The 19240-nt window shown below is 32.6% G+C and overlaps 1 long non-coding RNA gene across 1 annotated transcript; it reads left to right on the forward strand.

The window, feature by feature from the left end:
• The first annotated feature begins 504 nt into the window (after positions 1-504).
• Positions 505-1858, forward strand: LOC142229654 (uncharacterized). Its single transcript, XR_012720450.1, has 3 exons — positions 505-817; positions 883-1296; positions 1361-1858. It is a non-coding gene; the product is annotated as an uncharacterized LOC142229654 (long non-coding RNA).
• The last annotated feature ends 17382 nt before the right edge of the window (positions 1859-19240 follow it).

Genomic DNA, 19240 nt, shown 5'->3' on the forward strand with positions numbered 1-19240 from the left:
CCCTTTAGGCTTATAATTTGCTTGACATTTTCTGGGACGTTTACAAAAGATACGCTTTTCGACATTTGGTCGGGGAGGAGGCCCTCCTCTAAAACTGCAAAAAAAAATTTAAGTTTTCTTGAAATTTACAAAAGCAGTGGGGGAAGGTTATGAACGAAGAGGCAACCTTCCTTGCCCCACACTTGAAGGAGAGTTTCAAGAATTTTCAGGGAAGGTTAGGGGTGCTATTCACTACGGTGTTTGTCGATATTGTATCGGGGAAAGTGACGTCCCTTTAAAACAATACGGCAAAATTTAAACATCGCCGATTTACTTGAAATTTACAGGGAACGTGGGAGGAGGTGATTAAATTTATACATGATTTTTAAATTAGTATATGATTTTTCGATATCTGGTTAGGGAAGGGGAAAATTGAAATAAACTCTGTCGATTTACTTCGATAGAATTTATAGGAACCAATGAGTAGTTGCGAAATTAATATAGCCCAATAAACACAGGATGAGCGTTTTTCAAATGCAACACCTCTTCAGTTTGAGGGTAAATATCATTTTCAAAATAAATTCAACTTGACTTGAAAAAGCTCATCTTCAATTCATCTTCAAATTGTTTGCGAATTACAACCAATTTGGCAAAATGTTGACGAAAACTTTGAAAATGTGTTGAAGATAATTGGAGAAAACTTTGACAAAACACTACCCTGAAATGCAACGAAAAAACCACATGGTTTTCAATACTACTTTGGACAACAAAGTTCATGGAAGAAATACAAAAATGTGGACATTTTTTAATAATCAATTGAAATTGCTTATAATAATTGGTAAGTAAAACTAAAACACGAAATTAAAACTTTAAGGAAGTCACTAAACTCAAATCTCTTTGCAGACAACTAAAATATTTGGATGCTGATTCTTGGACACATTAAGAGGCTGGCCGATGAAAAATGGTAGTGGTTTATCGAGAAGAGAAAGTTTCCATAAATCAAAGTGCAACCAAAAAAACTTGGTATTTATGCTTTTCCATATCAACAACTACTGGATGATAATTCGCAATTCACAAAATAACAAATTAAACCGATGATGCGATATAAATTAAACTATCGATGTGATATAGTTTAATTTATATCGCATCATCGGTTTAATTTGTTATTTTGTGAATTGAAATTGCTGGAAATTTATTCCAATTATCTGGACATCAAGTTCCTGAAAATTGCCAGTATTTTAATAACAACAATTTTGTAACACCAACGTTCTTGAGGAAATCACGAAGTACGTGGTCAGTTGGAAGAAATACAAATTGGTAAGTCAAAATAAAAAGTGAAATGAAAACATAATGGAAATCACAAAACTCGATTGTTTTGCAGAAAACTAAAATCATTGGATGGTATATTCTTGGAAGATGTTGGCCGATGAAAAACCGATGAAGGGAACAACAAAGAAAAGTTTTCAGAAAACTTACATAGTGCAATCAATTAAACCAAAGTGCAACAATTCCTAAATCAAGAACTTCTGGATGAAAATGTGCATTACATCAATTTACATCCCGTCATCAGTTTGATATTTTGTGATTTCCTCTTGCTGGAATCTATTCTAACACACAAGCCAGCAAGTTCCTCGATAGTAATTATTTCAAATGCCAGCATATTAATGACACCAACATTATGGAGGAAATGGAATTATACATGTAAAAATGTTTAAGATATTTAAAGTTGTATTCATAGTTTTATTTATTAATACGTTTAATAAGATAATTACATTTTGATTGGTATTATATTATTATTTTTATATATTATTAATGTTATTTTTAAGATTATTATATTTGTTAACGAAAAAAATAATAAAATTTACAAAATCCCTAGAAATTTAGTATTGACTTTCAGTTAGAACTAGGATTGACTTTCATACAAATTGTGGTTTGAATGTATTCGCAACAATGGTAATTTTTTATTTTTCTCACATTGAAAACTGTTTGAGAAATTATTGAGTAGCGATGCATTTCAATTTGAGGATTACAATTGAGAAATTATTGCTATTGTGTTGAATTTTACAGTTGAGGGTAATGTCTGTTTTTTGTTGAGAACGCGATTTTCTCAACAATTTCTCAACTTGAATATTACCCTAATCCTTTGAAAAAATGATTGAAAAATTATTGAATTTTAGTATTTTTCAAACATTTGTGTTTATTGGGAGGGTACGTGATAGTCCGATATCAGGTCGGAGTGGAGCGAAGGTGACTTCTTTTTAGTAAAGAACTTAAATTTACATGAAATTGGCAGCCAACGTATAGGGTGCATCATATTCCAACATTTTAGCAAATGTTAATGTGGTAAAATTTTTTACTACTTTTGCTTTTTCCGATTTATTGGATGGGACACAGTAATTCTTTGTATGTTATAATAGAGTGCTTAATTTTCAGATATCTTGAGGAGAAGGATACCTTTCCTTGACAAACCACACTTAAAATTCACAAGAAATATACAAGATTGTCCAACTACTTGAATACAGAACATTATTAAAAAAATTTGGAGGAAAGGGCACACCCTCTCCCGCCGTATTTGTACCTATAAACGAAAAATCAAGTAGTCCGTTTTATTTAAAAGAATTGAAATCTTTTCGAATTTGTTTTCAGCACGAAGGATATAGTTGACTAAGTTAACGCAAAATGTTCCTCCAAATACGCTTCGGAAGGCGCAGCGAAGCGGGCCGGGTTACGCTAGTTTTCTATAGAAATAAAATTTTGGCAAAATTTTCTATAGAAATAAAATTTTAGCAAGTTTTTCAATAGAAATAAAATTTTTCTATAGAAATAAAATTTTGGCAAAAATTTCTATATAAATAAAATTTTGATAACGTTTTCTGTATCAATAAAATTTTAATAAAATTCTCTATAGAAATAAAATTTTGACAACATTTTCTGTATCAATAAAATTTTAACAAAATTCTCTATAGTAATAAAATTTTGAGAAAATTTTCTATAGAAATAAAATTTTGAGAAAATTTTCTATCGAAATAAAATTTTGAGAAAATTTTCTATAGAAAAAATTTTGGCAACATTTTCTATAGAAATAAAATTTTGAGAAAATTTTCTATAGAAATAAAATTTTGACAAAATTTTCTATAGAAATAAAATTTTGACAAAATTTTCTGTGTCAATAAAAAATAAAAATTTTAACAAAATTCTCTATAGAAATAAAATTTTGAGAAAATTTACTATAGAAATAAAATGGTCCAAGACTGATTCACGGGAACCTGGCTAAGGGGTGGCCCTATTATACTGTCGCAGAATGTGTTCTTTGGAATGAGTCGAGTCCCAAAGTGTAAATTTACCTCGTCAATAGCAAACGCATTTTAAAATCACCAGTCCCTTCAGTACGTTTTGAGCTGAACTGTAACTGGTCCATATACGCCAGGGACTAGATCTATACCGGTTCTGTGGTTGATTCATTTCCCGTACACGGAAAGAAAAAAAACGTTTGGAAAACGTGTACCGAAAACGTTTTTCTTTTGTTAGAGTTTTTTGAATTGCTTCGAAAATTATACACTTTTATCACCAAAAAAAATCGTTTGTTACAAAATTTTTATTTTTTCAATAAAAAAAGTTATTTTTGAACCAACAACCATTTCGTTTATATCAAACACTGTTCTTTTCTGACTTTAGGTCTTTAATAAGACACATTTTACAGTTCATAGTAAAAATTTAATATAGTAGAATGTAATGTTGAATTTTTTTCGGAATCTTCCGACCATATCTGGAATATATGTAATAAAAAAAAAAATTGATCGAAGCAGGAATCGAACCCACGATCCTTGGCATGCAAGTCGGACGTAGCAACCACTGATCCACGGTGCCCAACTAAATGTATTTTTCTGTTCAATAAACTTTGTTTAATCGGCTCGTGGGCGCCGCAAGCTATGCTATATAAATATAAGTTATATGGGTAATTGTCTATTGATGACAATAACGGCTACATAGCTCAGTGGATAGTGTTTTGGCTTACAAATTGCATGATTCGCGGTTCGATTCTCCGTCCTGGCGAAAGGTAAAAAAAAAAATTAAAATTTATAAAATCGTATAATTTCTTCTACATTGTTTGTATTACAGAAACAGGTGCTAATAACTAAAAAACTTCGTGGAAGTGAGAAAGATGTGAGGGAAAATGCAATTAGCTAGAAAAACATTTTTTTGAGGTAGTCTTTATGAAATTGTTTTTACATCCTGGAAAAGAATAAACGTTTATCACAAAAAGTATATACGTTTCTTCCAAATACACTTCCTTTCAACGAAAAGCAAATGAGAAACGAACTTTGTTTGTCTAAAATTTCGTTTGGGAGGAAAGAATTATTTTTTTGCGTGTAGGGAGTTTTAGAATTTGAGACTCATGAATGCACAAATTCGTTTTTTATTTGCAGACAGGTCTAGGCATAAGATGGGCTACGGCGTAATTTTTTCCATCGGGGTAAGTGGTTTTAGGTGTTATTCATTGATAAGAGATAAATTCAACACTTGTGATATCCCATTGGAGTAAATAGTCTAAGAGAGCCAACAAATCGGCATGTCACTATACATAGCCTAACCTAGGTCTATAAAATAGATGATTCGATATGATCGTCATTCAGCATATCTCTATTTTTCAAATTATGCCGATTTAAATTTTAATATACTTATTTTTTTAATTTTACATTAACGGAAAATTGCCTATTTCGAGAGTGAAACCCCATTTGCTTCCACCATGAATTATTGCAATTCGTCCACTCCCATACTCGACATCGAGCATATCTTTGCCATAAGTATGCACATTTACTACTCCCCACCCTTAAGGCAAGCCTTGACCATAAAACATTTTAATGGTCGAAAAACGACATTACCCCATATCCCGTTTTTTGTCGTGTTGAATAGCAATTGTTTTTATTTTCATTAAGTTTACTGGCTTTAGTTAAGACTCGCCATATCCTTTATAATACGACTAACCAAAGGCATTTTCAATCCTGCTTTTGTTTTCATAAGTTTTGTGAAAATTAAAACGTTTTGTAAATACAATCGCAATGGAACTAAAATGGGTTTATATTCAACTGAATGTGTAATTGGTAAACATTATTGTTTTGTAAATAGTAATAAATTTAATTAATTTCAGTTCAATTTATGTTAATCAAAGTAATTGACGCAGTTGTCTACTTTAGCATGTTGGGTAAAAATTAAACTCTAAATTCTATCTTTCGATAATCGAAAAAAAAAATTGGAACAGAAATAGGACTCGAACTGGAGCGATTTAACCTATTGAATTAGATCAATAAGATATTGAATTAGTGGGAAAAAACTGCGAAATTTATTAAATTTCGTTCTTCTCAAAGAAGAAAAAATTAACTAATGGCGTTTTCTTTTCTTATGAAAAATGCGCACTTTTTTGCATTTTGGCCGGAAAATGTACTTTTTAGGTTCTTTTCTAAAAAACAGGCAAAAGTGCGAAAAGGCTTCGAATTCTGTTGTGAAAATAGTGCCACGCATAGAGGCAAATTACGGGCATTTTCAGCACTGCCAACAAACGTGAGTGCTGCGATTGCCCTGTTTCCTTCTTTGAATTCTTTTCTGCCCGCTGAAATGATAGCATTTTTTTAGGTTGCTGGTAACATTTTAAAAATGCGCATTCTGTACAGACAAAATGACGGCAAAGCACTTTTTTCAGAAAAGAAAACACCATAAGAGTGAAGAAAAATCATTGGAGCGAAATCATGACCATCCCAGTAAAAAAGCGTCGCCAAAAAAGTAGTGAAAATGTACTTTTGGGATCCGGAATTTGTGTTGGCGCAGAAGCGATGAATTTAATATGGGCTTGTCATATGACGGATGTCCTCCATTTCAGTAGCCGTTGCACTGAATTTGCATCACTTCTTAAGGTATGATGCGAATTCAGGGTTTTGGATGTGAATTAAGAAAATATGTGATATTTTGACAAATAAATAAATTTAAAAAAAATTTTATGATTTTTAATGCATTCTTACGCTTGTCTGGAACGTTTGACATCAAATATTTTCAAAAACTCGCAAGTTTTCTAGAATGGATTTAACATTTTTTTTCGGCAAAATTTAAATAATTTGTATCATTTTATTAAATCTTAGTTGTTAACCTATTTGAAACAAAAATTTTAAAATTTCCATTAAAATTATAAAAAAAAGTTATAAAAATTGCATCAAATGAACTTCCTGTACAGTTAAAATAAAGAACATCTTTGGGAGAACATTTTTGGAGGTGCTTTTAAAGTTGTGCCTTTAGAAGAACTTCCAATTTTTTTTTTGCTGGGATGTTAACAATGACGTTGTTTAATCTTACAATTTTAAGCTCCGAAACCGATTTACTTAAAATTTTGAGAGGACATAGATGGTGATCATATGGAACAAGTTTTGGACTTTTGCGCGGGGAAGGGAGAGGAAGATCCTCCCTCTTCTTTCCCCAACTTTTTGAAAATTGGTCCTGAGTTATGCGATTCGCTTGATGTTTGAAGGTTGGGTTTGGCAACTAAATTAAAGTTAAAGTAAAATGTAACCCCTAAAAAGGGACCTCCCCATTGCCCGACATATTGAAAATTGGAGCTAAGTTCTCCGATTTGCTTGAAATATTCAGGGATGTTTGGGGGAGATGTCCAGACAAAGATCCCATACTTTACTTTGCCCGACTTTTTTTTAAGTACAGTGAAAAATCTAAATTTCTCCCATTTATTTAAAATTTATAGATAACGTGGGGGAAGTTTATAAAGTTAATATTGGGTACCTAAGTTTTTGAGTTGCCCTCCACATTGCCCGAAAATTTAAAACTTGAAAGTTTACAGATTCTCTTGAAAGTTTCAGGAAAGTTTGAGGGTGACGTCTGGAAAAGGCCCTACCTTTTGTTATACAAATTGATAGAGGTATCTACACCAAGATCCTCTACGTTTTTCGATATTTGATCGGGTAAAGGGAAGGCAATATCTAAATATACTTAAAGAGAAATTTAAACTTTTACAGAGAAATTTAAAGTTTTCCGATTTTTTATACCCTCCACCATAGGATGGGGGGGGTATATTAACTTTGTCATTCCGTTTGTAACACATCGAAATATTGCTCTAGGACCCCATAAAGTATATATATTCTGGGTCGTGGTGAAATTCTGAGTCGATCTGAGCATGTCCGTCCGTCTGTTGAAATCACGCTAACTTCCGAACGAAACAAGCTATCGACTTGAAACTTGGCACAAGTAGTTGTTATTAATGTAGGTCGGATGGTATTGAAAATGGGCCATATCGGTCCACTTTTACGTATAGCCCCCATATAAACGGCCCCCCAAATTTGGCTTGCAGAGCCTATAAGAGAAGCATATTTCATCCGATCCGGCTGAAATATGGTACATAGTGTTGGTATATGGGCTCTAACACTTATGCAAAAATTGGTCCATATCGGCCAATAATTATATATAGCCCCCATATATAAACCGATCCCCCGATTTGATGTAGGTCGGATGGTATTGCAAATGGGCCATATCGGTCAACTTTTACGTATAGCCACCATATAAACGGATCCTCAGATTTGGCTTGCGGAGCCTCTTGGAGGAGCAAAATTCATCCGATCCGGCTGAAATTTGGTAAATGGTGTTAGTATATGGTCTCTAACAACCATGTAAAAATTGGTCCATATCGCTCCACTTTTACGTATAGCCCCCATATAAACGGACCCCCAAATTTGGCTTGTGATTGCTCTAAGAGAAGCAAATTTCATCCGATCCGGCTGAAATTTGGTACATGGTGTTAGTATATGGTCTCTAACAACCATGCAAAAATTGGTCCATATCGGTCCACTTTTACGTATAGCCCCCATATAAACGGACCCCCAAATTAGGCTTGCGATTGCTCTAAAAGAAGCAAATTTCATCCGATCCGGCTGAAATTCGGTACGTGGTTTTAATATATGGTCTCTAACAACCATGCAAAAATTGGTCCATATCGGTTCATAATTATATATAGCCCCCATATAAACCGATCCCCAGATTTGAACTCCGGAGCCTCTTAGAGGAGAAAAATTCATCCGATCCGGTTGAAATTTGGTACGTGGTATTAGTATATGGTCTCTAACAACCATGCAAAAATTGGTCCATATCGGTCCATAATTATATATAGCCCCCATATAAACCGATTCCCAGATTTGGTTTGCGGATCCTCTAAGAGAAGCAAATTTCATCCGATCCGACTGAAATTTGGTACATGATATTAGTATATAGTCTCTAAGAACCATTACAAAATTAGTACATATCAGTCCAGAATTATATATAGCCCCTATATAAACCGATCCCCAGATTTGAACTCCGGAGCCACTTGGACGAGCCAAATTCATCCGATTCGGTTTAAATTTGCAACGTGGTGTTAATATATGGCCGCTAATAACCATGCCAAAATTGGTTCATATCGGTCTATAGTTATATATAGCCGATCCCCTATCACACAAAAATTGGTCCATAGCGGTTCATAATCATGCTTGCCACTCGAGCAAAAATAATCTAGCAAAATTTGTCAAAATTTTATTCCTATAGAAAAGTTTGTCAAATTTTATTTCTATAGAAAATTTTGTCAAATTTTATTTCTATAGAAAATTTTGGCAAAATTTTATTTCTGTAGAAAATGTTGTCAAAATTTTAATTCTATAGAGAATGTTGTCAAAATTTTAAATCTTTTGAAAATTTAGTAAAAATTTTATTTCTATAGAAAATTTTGTTAAAATCGTATTTCTACAAAAAAAAATTGTCCAAATTTTACTTCTATAGAAAATGTTGTCAAAATTTTATTTTGTCAAAATTTTATTTCTATAGAAAATTTTGTCAAACTTAATTATATACGTATTTAATCGACCATTTTAAGTTTAATATATACCACGTATGGACTGCGTGGTATATATTACGGTATTAGGAAGTTTTAAGATACCTTGTCATCGGCAAAAGTTACCGCAACCCAAGTAAATCGATTGTGGATGACAGTCTTCAGTAGAAGTTTCTACGCAATCCATGGTGGAGGGTACATAAACTTCGGCCGAACTTACGGCCGTATATACTTGTTTAATTTAATATATACTACGAATGACGTACTTACAATTTAGAGGACGGTGTTAGGAGGTTTTAAGATACCTTGCCATCGGCAAGCGTTACCGCAACTCAAGTAATTCGATTATGGATGGCAGTGTTTATGTACCTCCATGGTGGAGGTACATAAGCTTCGGTCTGGCCGAACTTACGGCCGTATATACTTGTTTAATCTGAAATCTTTATTTATGTGTGTAGAAATAAAACAAATACATATTTACTAAATATCACACTTAGTTCAAATATCAAGTAAGCCAATCGTTTACATGGTATTTGTTTTTGTAGTGGTAGCATACCTTCAACTTAACATCAAATCACCATAAATATCCTTGACCTACTTGTATGTCTTTAGCCAAAGAAATGCAGTAATTAATGAAGAAGATATGTCATGATATCATTCCATTGCGACTAATTGTCTACGCTTATATCTGATTGAGTTCTCATTACATTGAATGTGATAACTCAAGGAGACCTCATCAATTCTATCCTGAATATGGTGAAAATTCCCAACATGTTCAACATATCATTGAGCGCATTTGGCATAACATACAAATTGTTAGAAGCTACAAATGCACACAGTTGGATGTGTTTCATGTGATGGGATGACATTCTCATGGGAAGTAAACAGGTAAACATAGGTTTCAATCAGTCAATACATCAATGATGAATGCATGCTGCAATTGTTCCAATTTATGATGAATGTGGCCATAGTAGACCACCAACTGAACCAATTGTAGGACTGACTAATGTCTGGGTTTCTATGACCATTCTTGAACAACTTTGGTTGATTATGAACATCAGTCAATATTGAAGGATAAACTAGAGTGCAATACTTCGGGTCAGTGCATGAAACATGAAATATTGATTGAATTGAATACCCATGAGAGTAGGTATTACTACAGTTTTTAAATTGTATCATGAATTGTTCTTTAATTTAGAAGTCGTACATATTTTGCCTTTGATATGAAAGATTCTTAATTGAAGATGGGGTTATTTCTTTTATATAACCTAACCCTAAAGGAATATTTAGTCTTAGTACACTGAAAAAACAGTGAACCCTTTTCCATTGCAAAATGAACTAAACTGTAGTAATATTGACCATGATTTAGCCCTTAAAATTTTTTTCAACATGTCTAGTTTATAATTCTCTTAAATTTTAGTTAATCCATAACATTGTATTTTAGTTCATTTTTACAACACCATAAGATTTATATACCCCTACCAAGTTAAAAAGTCAGTATTATTTTCGTTTACTTGCTTATTTTGTGGGAAACCCGATAATAAAAATTGGTTAACAGTCTCTTTAAAATGTCGACGACTAAACTATTTTTAAATCAATCATTCCACAGTACAGAGAAATTAAATAATTAAAGGAACAACAAACCGTTTTACTATTATGAAATTTTTCATACAATAAAATTAAACTTTCTTTAAGCAAAAGTACTTTATTATAACAACTTATGATGAAAGTTTTTAATACAATGTTTTTGTGAATAAAAATTATGAAAATGTAGAACAAGAAAGTAGTTTATTTTAACTCGCTTTTTGGACATTTTGACTTTTCCTTAGTTTTTTATTTATCGTAAATATATTTTTCACACGTCTTACTGAAAAAATGGAAGGATTAATGAAAACTGTTAAAAATTAACATGTAATAAAATATAATTTTTTAGCTCTTTAAATTAGCTTGTAACTTACCATATTTGGGGGCATTTTATTAAATGGTGTAAGGAATTCAACTTTTCTTAGATAAACGTACCTCATAAACAATTAGAGAAATAATGAATTAAGTAATATATTACTTCATAAAATTGTGTTGTTATCGATGTGAAGAACATAATACAATAAATATTCTTGTTAAAAGAAAGCCAAAGTTTTAGTATAAAACTTACCAATTCTCTATTACAATGTACGCTGAGGTTAAAAAGTTATCGAAATTCATTTGGGGTTGCTCATAAATTAAATATTTTTTACAACAAAGAAAAACATGAAACTGGTTAAAAAAAAATAATAATAATAATTAGCAAATAATAATATACATAAAGAATATTATTTTTTAAAAGAAAACCACATTGAAAAAAGAACACTTACCTATTTATGATTAAACTATACGCTGTGGTGTAACAAACAATTCTCCAAATTCATCTGGAGTTACTCTGAAATTGAATATTTATTTTTTACATTGAATAATAAAAATTAAATTAGATAAAACAATTTCAGTATACTTTCCATTTCAGCATTTTTTCCTAAATATTGAACATTCTTAATAACTTTTTTCTAAGCTACCGATCATCACTTCGCCATTGTACACCTCATCGCTAAAATATTAATAACTTTCATTTAAAAGTTTTAATAAACAAACACCAATATATGTCTCAAAAAACCAAAATATTCCATACCTTTATATTCCCTTGTTACATACTTGCTAAAAAGGTGCAACAGCCCACGCCAACGCCAACTATACAACTGAAGCATGCCAAACAAAACCAAGCAAAACCAAAACATTTCTACAACAACAAAAACACATGTGCCTTCATTGAAAACAACACCTCATCCAGACAAATAAACCATTCGCGAATAATAAACACACAAACCACTGAAACAACAAAAATAAAAACAACCCCACGCTCAGATATACACAACATCCCCATCACTCTCTACCATTTCTCATTATTGCATTGCATGCTCTCACTCTCAAAAAAAATTTCAAGTAACATCATCTTTACATTAAACATATTCCACTTTGTCGAGAAAGATCTCTGTACTATGCATTAGTTCATCGCATCTGTCCACAATTTACTCTAAAAACAATACTCTTAAATGCATATTAGTATAAGAACGATGAAACGTTTAACTTAAAATTAGCAAAAACTTCATGAAATGATATCTACCCATTTTTGACGAAAATGTCTATAAATTTAATTACATGTGAACTAAAAATATTTCATTGAGAAATGTTTTACCAACTATTATTAACTATAGGAATTGCCAGTAAGAAATTGCTATCCGCTTTCAAGTTCAATTTTCGTAAAAAATTATTTTCTCATACAAAAACTCTTTATAGTAAATTACACTTATTATTTAGAAAGTATTTTACATTTCATAAGTAGTTTTATAGTATGACGAAAGAATTATTAACTACCAGTTAAGAAAATTTTTAAGGAAATTTCCATCGTATTTTGTGGGCTATGAACTAAACGATTGCTACTTAAAATTTGTAAAATTTCCTTTCAAGTAGTTAATTTTCGTTAAAGATACGAAAAATGAACTAAAATTCTGGAAAATTCTTGTAATAAATTATTGTAAAAATCTTCTTAAATTTACGAGACACTTTTTTTTCTGTGTATACTATATAGATTAGATTTTTTTACGTGATCTATGGAAACATTCACTTTTTTCAAATGAAGATTTCTGAGAAGAGGAAGAGATTGATTTTATATATACACAAGGTGGCTGATATGTAATGCAACACACACTGAAAAAAATATTGTCGTGAGGTCAAAGATTTCATGTCTTTAAAATACGAATATAAATTTTGCTTAGCATAGAAGACGCATTTCTCTAATATAAAGTTTTTTTTCCTTGTCCAAAAGTCGATAAACTTTTCACTGAAGTCGTATTGTCCTTAATAATAATTAAGTGATTTCACTTAAAAATGGGTATCATAACATGAAAGAAAAAATGTTTGGGCTAAGATCAATTTGACTTTAATAATTCAGAAAAATTCTTTACATTTAATGAAATTGTATTTAAATTTGTTGTCTTTTTGCATCTTGACTACAAAGCATAAAATCGTTCAAATATAGGACATGGTTTTCAACACTTTATTTTAAAGACGTTTTTTACTTGAAACATATCATAATTTCTACTGAAAGTCGAGGCTTAATTAGGAAAATAAAGTTGTCGTTAACTCGTTTTTAAAGGACTTTGATAGCATACGACGAAAAAAAGCTGAAAAAGCGAAAAATTAAAATTTGCTTCCTGGAAACAAGTACACAAAACCCAAATTTAAAAGAGAATTGTGTCTTAAAATTATCCTTACTTGTATTCTCCGCGTCTTTGGCTCGGAATCAATACCAAAATTTTTAAAGTAAAGACAAAATCTTTGGAACCGGGCATGCTTTTTTTTCAGTGCAGTAAAGCGCAATATTCTTTTCATTATACACTGCGCCACACTGTATAATACATTATACGTTAGTGTCAACACCCACGCTCAAACAAAAGTTTATTTGGATCCCCTAGTTCATTTAAGGATTTTGGTATTGATTCCGAGCCAAAAATGCGGTTTCTTTATAATAAAGCCATTTTAAAGAGACCTATATAGCTGTTTTCTTAACTTCAAAGAAAAAACTTCTTTATCATTGTGAAGATGTTTCCTTACCTTTGTGTGACTCCGTTCATGTCTCAGTAGTTTCAATAAAAGATTGTTTCGATAGGAATTTTGCTTTCATAGGAATTTGAAAAAAACTGAAAAAAAGAGGATTGAAACCAGATTTGAAATTTCGTAATTTGGCTCCGCCAGAAGAAAAAATATATAACTTATAAAACAAAGAAAACGTATATATTAAAGAACTATTGGCTATATACTAGATCGCATGGAGCTAAAACTATAAGAGAAAAAATTTACATTTTAGAAAAAAAAACTACCCGAGAGGATAATCCCACCACCATGCAATATATAGGCGACCTTGAGCCTTTGGACCGTATAGAATACATGGGCCACATCGTGGGCATTGCTGGGATGTCTCTTCGTACATCAGATCCATCCATAACGAGATCAATTTGAAGACAGTGAGGCCATTTTTATGGATCGACCACATAATATGCCTCACAGAGACTAAATTTTTACTCTGATTTACGTGAAACTTTGCACAGGTAGAAAAAATAACATTCTTAGTACGCATGCCAAATTTGGTTGAAATCAATTCAGTTTTATATAAAGCAACTAAATATATCTTTCTTATATTAGCCCAGAGGCCAGAGTTTTACCTTGACTTGCTTCAAAGTTTGCACGTAAAGTACAATTGGTGCTATCATTCACTGAAAAAATATTTACGTGATATTAAAGATTAGGCAACCTTAATTTTAGTATGCGAAATTTACAAAATATTAAGGACAAGTTTCTTTTAAATAATGAAATTTTAATTAAAATAAAGCTTATAATCTTCGCTTCAAAAATTTTTTTCATTAAATTTAGAACACAAATTTTGTAAAGTTGCGTCCCTCCGTTAAAGTCTTTGAACTACGGAATTTTTTTCTTAAAATAAAGAAACACATTTTTGTTTTAAAGAAATCGTCCTTAAATTGACTGAAATATTGAATCTTTAGATTTAAGATAAACAAGTAAGGAAAGTCTAAAGTCGGGCGGGGCCGACTATATTATACCCTGCACCACTTTGCAGATCTAAATTTTAGATACCATATCACATCCGTCAAATGTGTTGGGTGCTATATTTAAAGGTTTGTCCCTAATACATACATTTAAATATCACTCGATTTGGACAGCATTTGATAGACTTTTACAAAATCTATAGACTCAAAATTTAAGTTGGCTAATGCACTAGGGTGGAACACAATTTTAGTAAAAAAATATGGGAAACATTTAAATCTGAAGCAATTTTAAGGAATCTTCGCAAAAGTTTATTTATGATTTATCGCTCGATATATATGTATTGGAAGTTTAGGAAAATTATTTAGAGTCATGTTTACAACTTTTCGACTAAGCAATCGCCACTGCAAGAAGTAAAATCGGGAAATCGGTCTATATGGGGGCTATGCCGAAACATGGACCGATACTCACCATTTTCGGCACACCTCTTTATGGTCCGAAAATACCTCTAGGTTTCCAATTTCAGGCAAATTGGATAAAAACTACGGTTTCTCTAAGCCCAAGAGTACCCAAATAGGGAAGTCGGTTTATATGGAGACTATATCAAAACCTAGACCGATATAGCCCATCTTCGAACTTGACCTGCCTGCAGACAAAAGACGAGTTTGTGCAAAATTTCAGCACGATTGCTTCATTATTGAAAAATGTAGCGTGATTACAACAGACAGTTATATGTTCTTAGAATTTCTCCCTGATCAAAAATATATATACTTTATATAGTCGGAAATCGATATTTCGATGTGTTACTAACGGAATGACAAACTTATTATACCCCCGTCACCATTCTATGGTGGTGGGTATAAAAACATTTTCAATAGCTTTACGATACTTTGAAACTCTCAGAAACTATCCATAATGAGGCCCACAAAAGATTCGGCCCGGCCGCATGCAATATCGTCTCCTAACCTCAATTCAAATTCAACCCTATGAAACTTCTTAAGAAATCAGTTATTAATTTCTTACCTCACATATATTTGTGGTTAAATAAAATACCAACTGGTTTCATAAAATTTCTTCACAAAACTTATTTTCCATACCTCAAATTCTTACAAAGTTCTATATCACTCTAGACCAGAATATTCAAATGGGCCGTTGTTACAACATACTAGCAATTTTACAAAATAGAAGGAAGATCACATACAGGCCATATCCTCTTGTAAGTAGGTCACCCAGAAATGTAACTATCTCACCTTTACTAAATGCATTTCAAGTAAGTTCTTTCCATGGATAACAAAAGAGTCGTTCGTTGGATAGATGCATATGAGTGTCATATAAATTTCCGTACCATATTCATGTACATTGAATGTGGAAATGGATACTCTCCAATGCTCAGGAACCGAAAAGAGCATATATTATGAAAGTTTTCTGTCTTTTGTGTCCTTTTTTTTTGGATAAACGTATGTGTTATCCTTTTGCTTGGTATGCCAAGGTGTGACATGATTTAAGAATGACATTGCCACTCAGTAACCTAACCTAATGAAGTCATGAATAAAATATTTGCGATTTCTTAAAACGGGAAAATGTATGAAATGAAACCACAAATAGAAGTTGAACTTTAAGTGTCTTATGATAAGGGCAGCCATTAAGGCAGCTTAATTCTATAATGTGCTTAGTCCACAATGGTAAAAGATATTACGTCAATTTGGTATACTAAAATAGATAAATAAGTAAATCCTAAGGACATTCCATTAAATTCTTGTGAAATTCTATGAAATGTCAATTTTTAGGAACTTTTTTTTTTTGGGACTTTGAGAACGAATTATTTAAATTTCTTGTCAGAAAAAAAAATCATCGGAATTGGAAAAATTATTTGACACAATTAAACTTTTAAATAAATTGAAAACAAGGCCATTTAAGAAAGTCTTATTATTAATTATTAAAATATTAGCTTACCCAATTAATAATTTTTTACTAAATAAAGACATATTTCCAATAAAAACAAGTAAGGAAAGTCTAAAGTCGGGCGGGACCGACTATTTTATACCCTGCGCCACTTTGTAGATCTAAATTTTCGATACCATATCACATCCGTCAAATGTGTTGGGGGCTATATATAAAGGTTTGTCCCAAATACATACATTTAAATATCACTCGATCTGGAGGAATTTGATAGACTTCTACAAAATCTATAGACTCAAAATTTAAGTCGGCTAATGCACCAGGGTGTAGCACAATGTTAGTAAATAAATATGGGAAACGTTTAAATCTGAAGCAATTTTAAGGAAACTTCGCAAAAGTTTATTTATGATTTATCGCTCGATATATCTGTTAGAAGTTTAGGAAAATTAGAGTCATTTTTACAACTTTTCGACTAAGCAGTGGCGATTTTACAAGGAAAATGTTGGTATTTTGACCATTTTTGCCGAAATCAGAAAAACATATATATGGGAGCTATATCTAAATCTGAACCGATTTCAACCAAATTTGGCACACATAGCAACAATGCTAATTCTACTCCCTGTGCAAAATTTCAACTAAATCGGAGTTAAAAATTGGCATCTGTGGTCATATGAGTGTAAATCGGGCAAAAGCTATATATGGGAGATATATCTAAATCTGAACAGATTTCAACCAAATTTGGCACGCATAGCTACAATGCTAATTCTACTCCCTGTGCAAAATTTCGACTAAATCAGACCAAAAAATTGGCCTCTGTGGTCATATGAGTGTAAATCGGCCGAAAGCTATATATTGGACCTATATCTACATCTGAACCGATTTCAACCAAATTTTGCACGCATCGCTACAATGCTAATTCTACTCCCTGTGCAGAATTTCAACCAAATTGGGTTAAAACTCTGGCTTGTGGGACCGTATTAGTCCATATCGGGTGAAAGATATATATGGAAGCTATATCTAAATCTGAACCGATTTCAATAAAATTTGGCACACTTGACTATAGTCCTAATTGTTCTTCTTGTGTAAAATTTTAAGTAAATTAGAGTAAAACTCTGGCTTCTGGGGCCATATAAGTCCATATCGGGCGAAATATATATATGGGAGCTATATCTAAATCTGAACCGATTTCTTTCCAAAATCAATAGAGATCTATTCTAAGCCAAAACACATACTTGTGCCAAATTTGAAGTCGATTGGACTAAAACTGCGACCTAGACTTTGATTACAACAATGTGTTCACGGACAGACGGACATCGCTATATCGACTCAGGAGCCCACCCTTAGCATTTTTGCCAAAGACACCATGTGTCTATCTCGTCTCCTTCTGGGTGTTGCAAACATATAATACCCTGTTCCACAGTGTGGCGCAGGGTATAAATACAATTGCAAATTTTACTCTGATATGAAGGAAAACTATTATTATATCTTCACTCACGAACCTAATTCATTCAATTAATTAATTAATCACTCAACAATGCACAGTGGTTCCAAATCGTGTTTTTTTTTTTTTTCTTTGGAAACAATTCTGCAACTTTTGAACGGATACAGATATCAACATAATTTTTTCTTTGAAAGCTGAGGCGTTTTCCTCTAAGTTTGAAAATTTGTGGGTTCCTAGTAAGTCCACGGGCTGACCTGCAGGCGTTGACAGTTGGTCAATTACTGATTTAATTATGTAGCCTCCACCATGAATTGCATACAAAGCTCTATTAAAGACTGTCATCCACAACCGATTTACTTCGATTGTCTAAATTGTAAGTCAATCCATATGGAGTCTATGCTACATAAAAGGGCATATTAAACACCTATATAAACCTCTTTAGTTTTAAATCGGGTTATATGAAGGAGTTTACAAAAATTATGAACCGATATGAACCAACTTTCGCATTGAAACTAGGGGGGGGGGGGGGGGGGATTTCAATCGGGCCGGATGAAAATGTTCTCCCATAAGGCTGTAGAAGTCAAATCTAGGGGGATCGGTTTTTGGGGACTATATTATTGCGGGGCTGTTAGAGAGCGTATACTTACAGCACGTACGAAATTTCAATTTTACTCCTTCAAGAGGCTCCGGTGGTGAAATCTGTTTTATACGGTTTATATGGCGGCTATACATACGTAAGGTTAGGTATAGTGGCAACACGATATTTCAGGCTCATTCTCTCTGGGATAGTCTACCAGAGAGAATGAAACTACAGGAGGACGAAAAGTTCTCTTCTGCAAAGAAAACAAATGTCAACCGTATAGATGTCGCACAATGTCTGCAGCTTTGGTATTACCGACGTTGCGGTCGAAGTCCTATTTTGATAAAATGTTTATAAAGGCATCGACAGCTATAATTTCAAATTGTCTGCCAAAAAATTTTATAGAATGAAAGTATTTATAAAAACGAACATTTGCTACTACAAAGTAGGTTTTAAATCATATTTTCCTTACGTTTCGTAAAGTCGGCAGAGAAGTGAACTGGGTGACGCCGACGCAAACTGTATGATATTTGAAAGAAACGCCAACAAAAACTGCATGATATTAGAGAAATTTTCCTCATGACTGCCACCAACTGACGCAGTTTCGCTTCACAGTTTCGTTCTCTTGTATTTCATCCCCTCTGACTATTCAGTCCATTGTGATACCACAGTGGTAAACTTCTCTCGTATTACTGAGTGCTGCTCAATTCTATGTTAAGCTCAATGATAAGGGACCCCCTTTTCATAGCCGAGTCCGAACGGCGTTTCACATTGCAGTGAAATCTAAGTGATTTTAAACACTCAGAAATGGAACCCATAGACATGATGGAACCCATAGACATGATGGAACCCATAGACATACATGGAACCAGCATTGCTGAGAGAGGATAATCCAACGTTT

The sequence above is a fragment of the Haematobia irritans genome, chromosome 3 (genome assembly GCF_050003625.1).
Source record: "Haematobia irritans isolate KBUSLIRL chromosome 3, ASM5000362v1, whole genome shotgun sequence".
In the NCBI taxonomy this organism is placed as follows: domain Eukaryota; kingdom Metazoa; phylum Arthropoda; class Insecta; order Diptera; family Muscidae; genus Haematobia; species Haematobia irritans.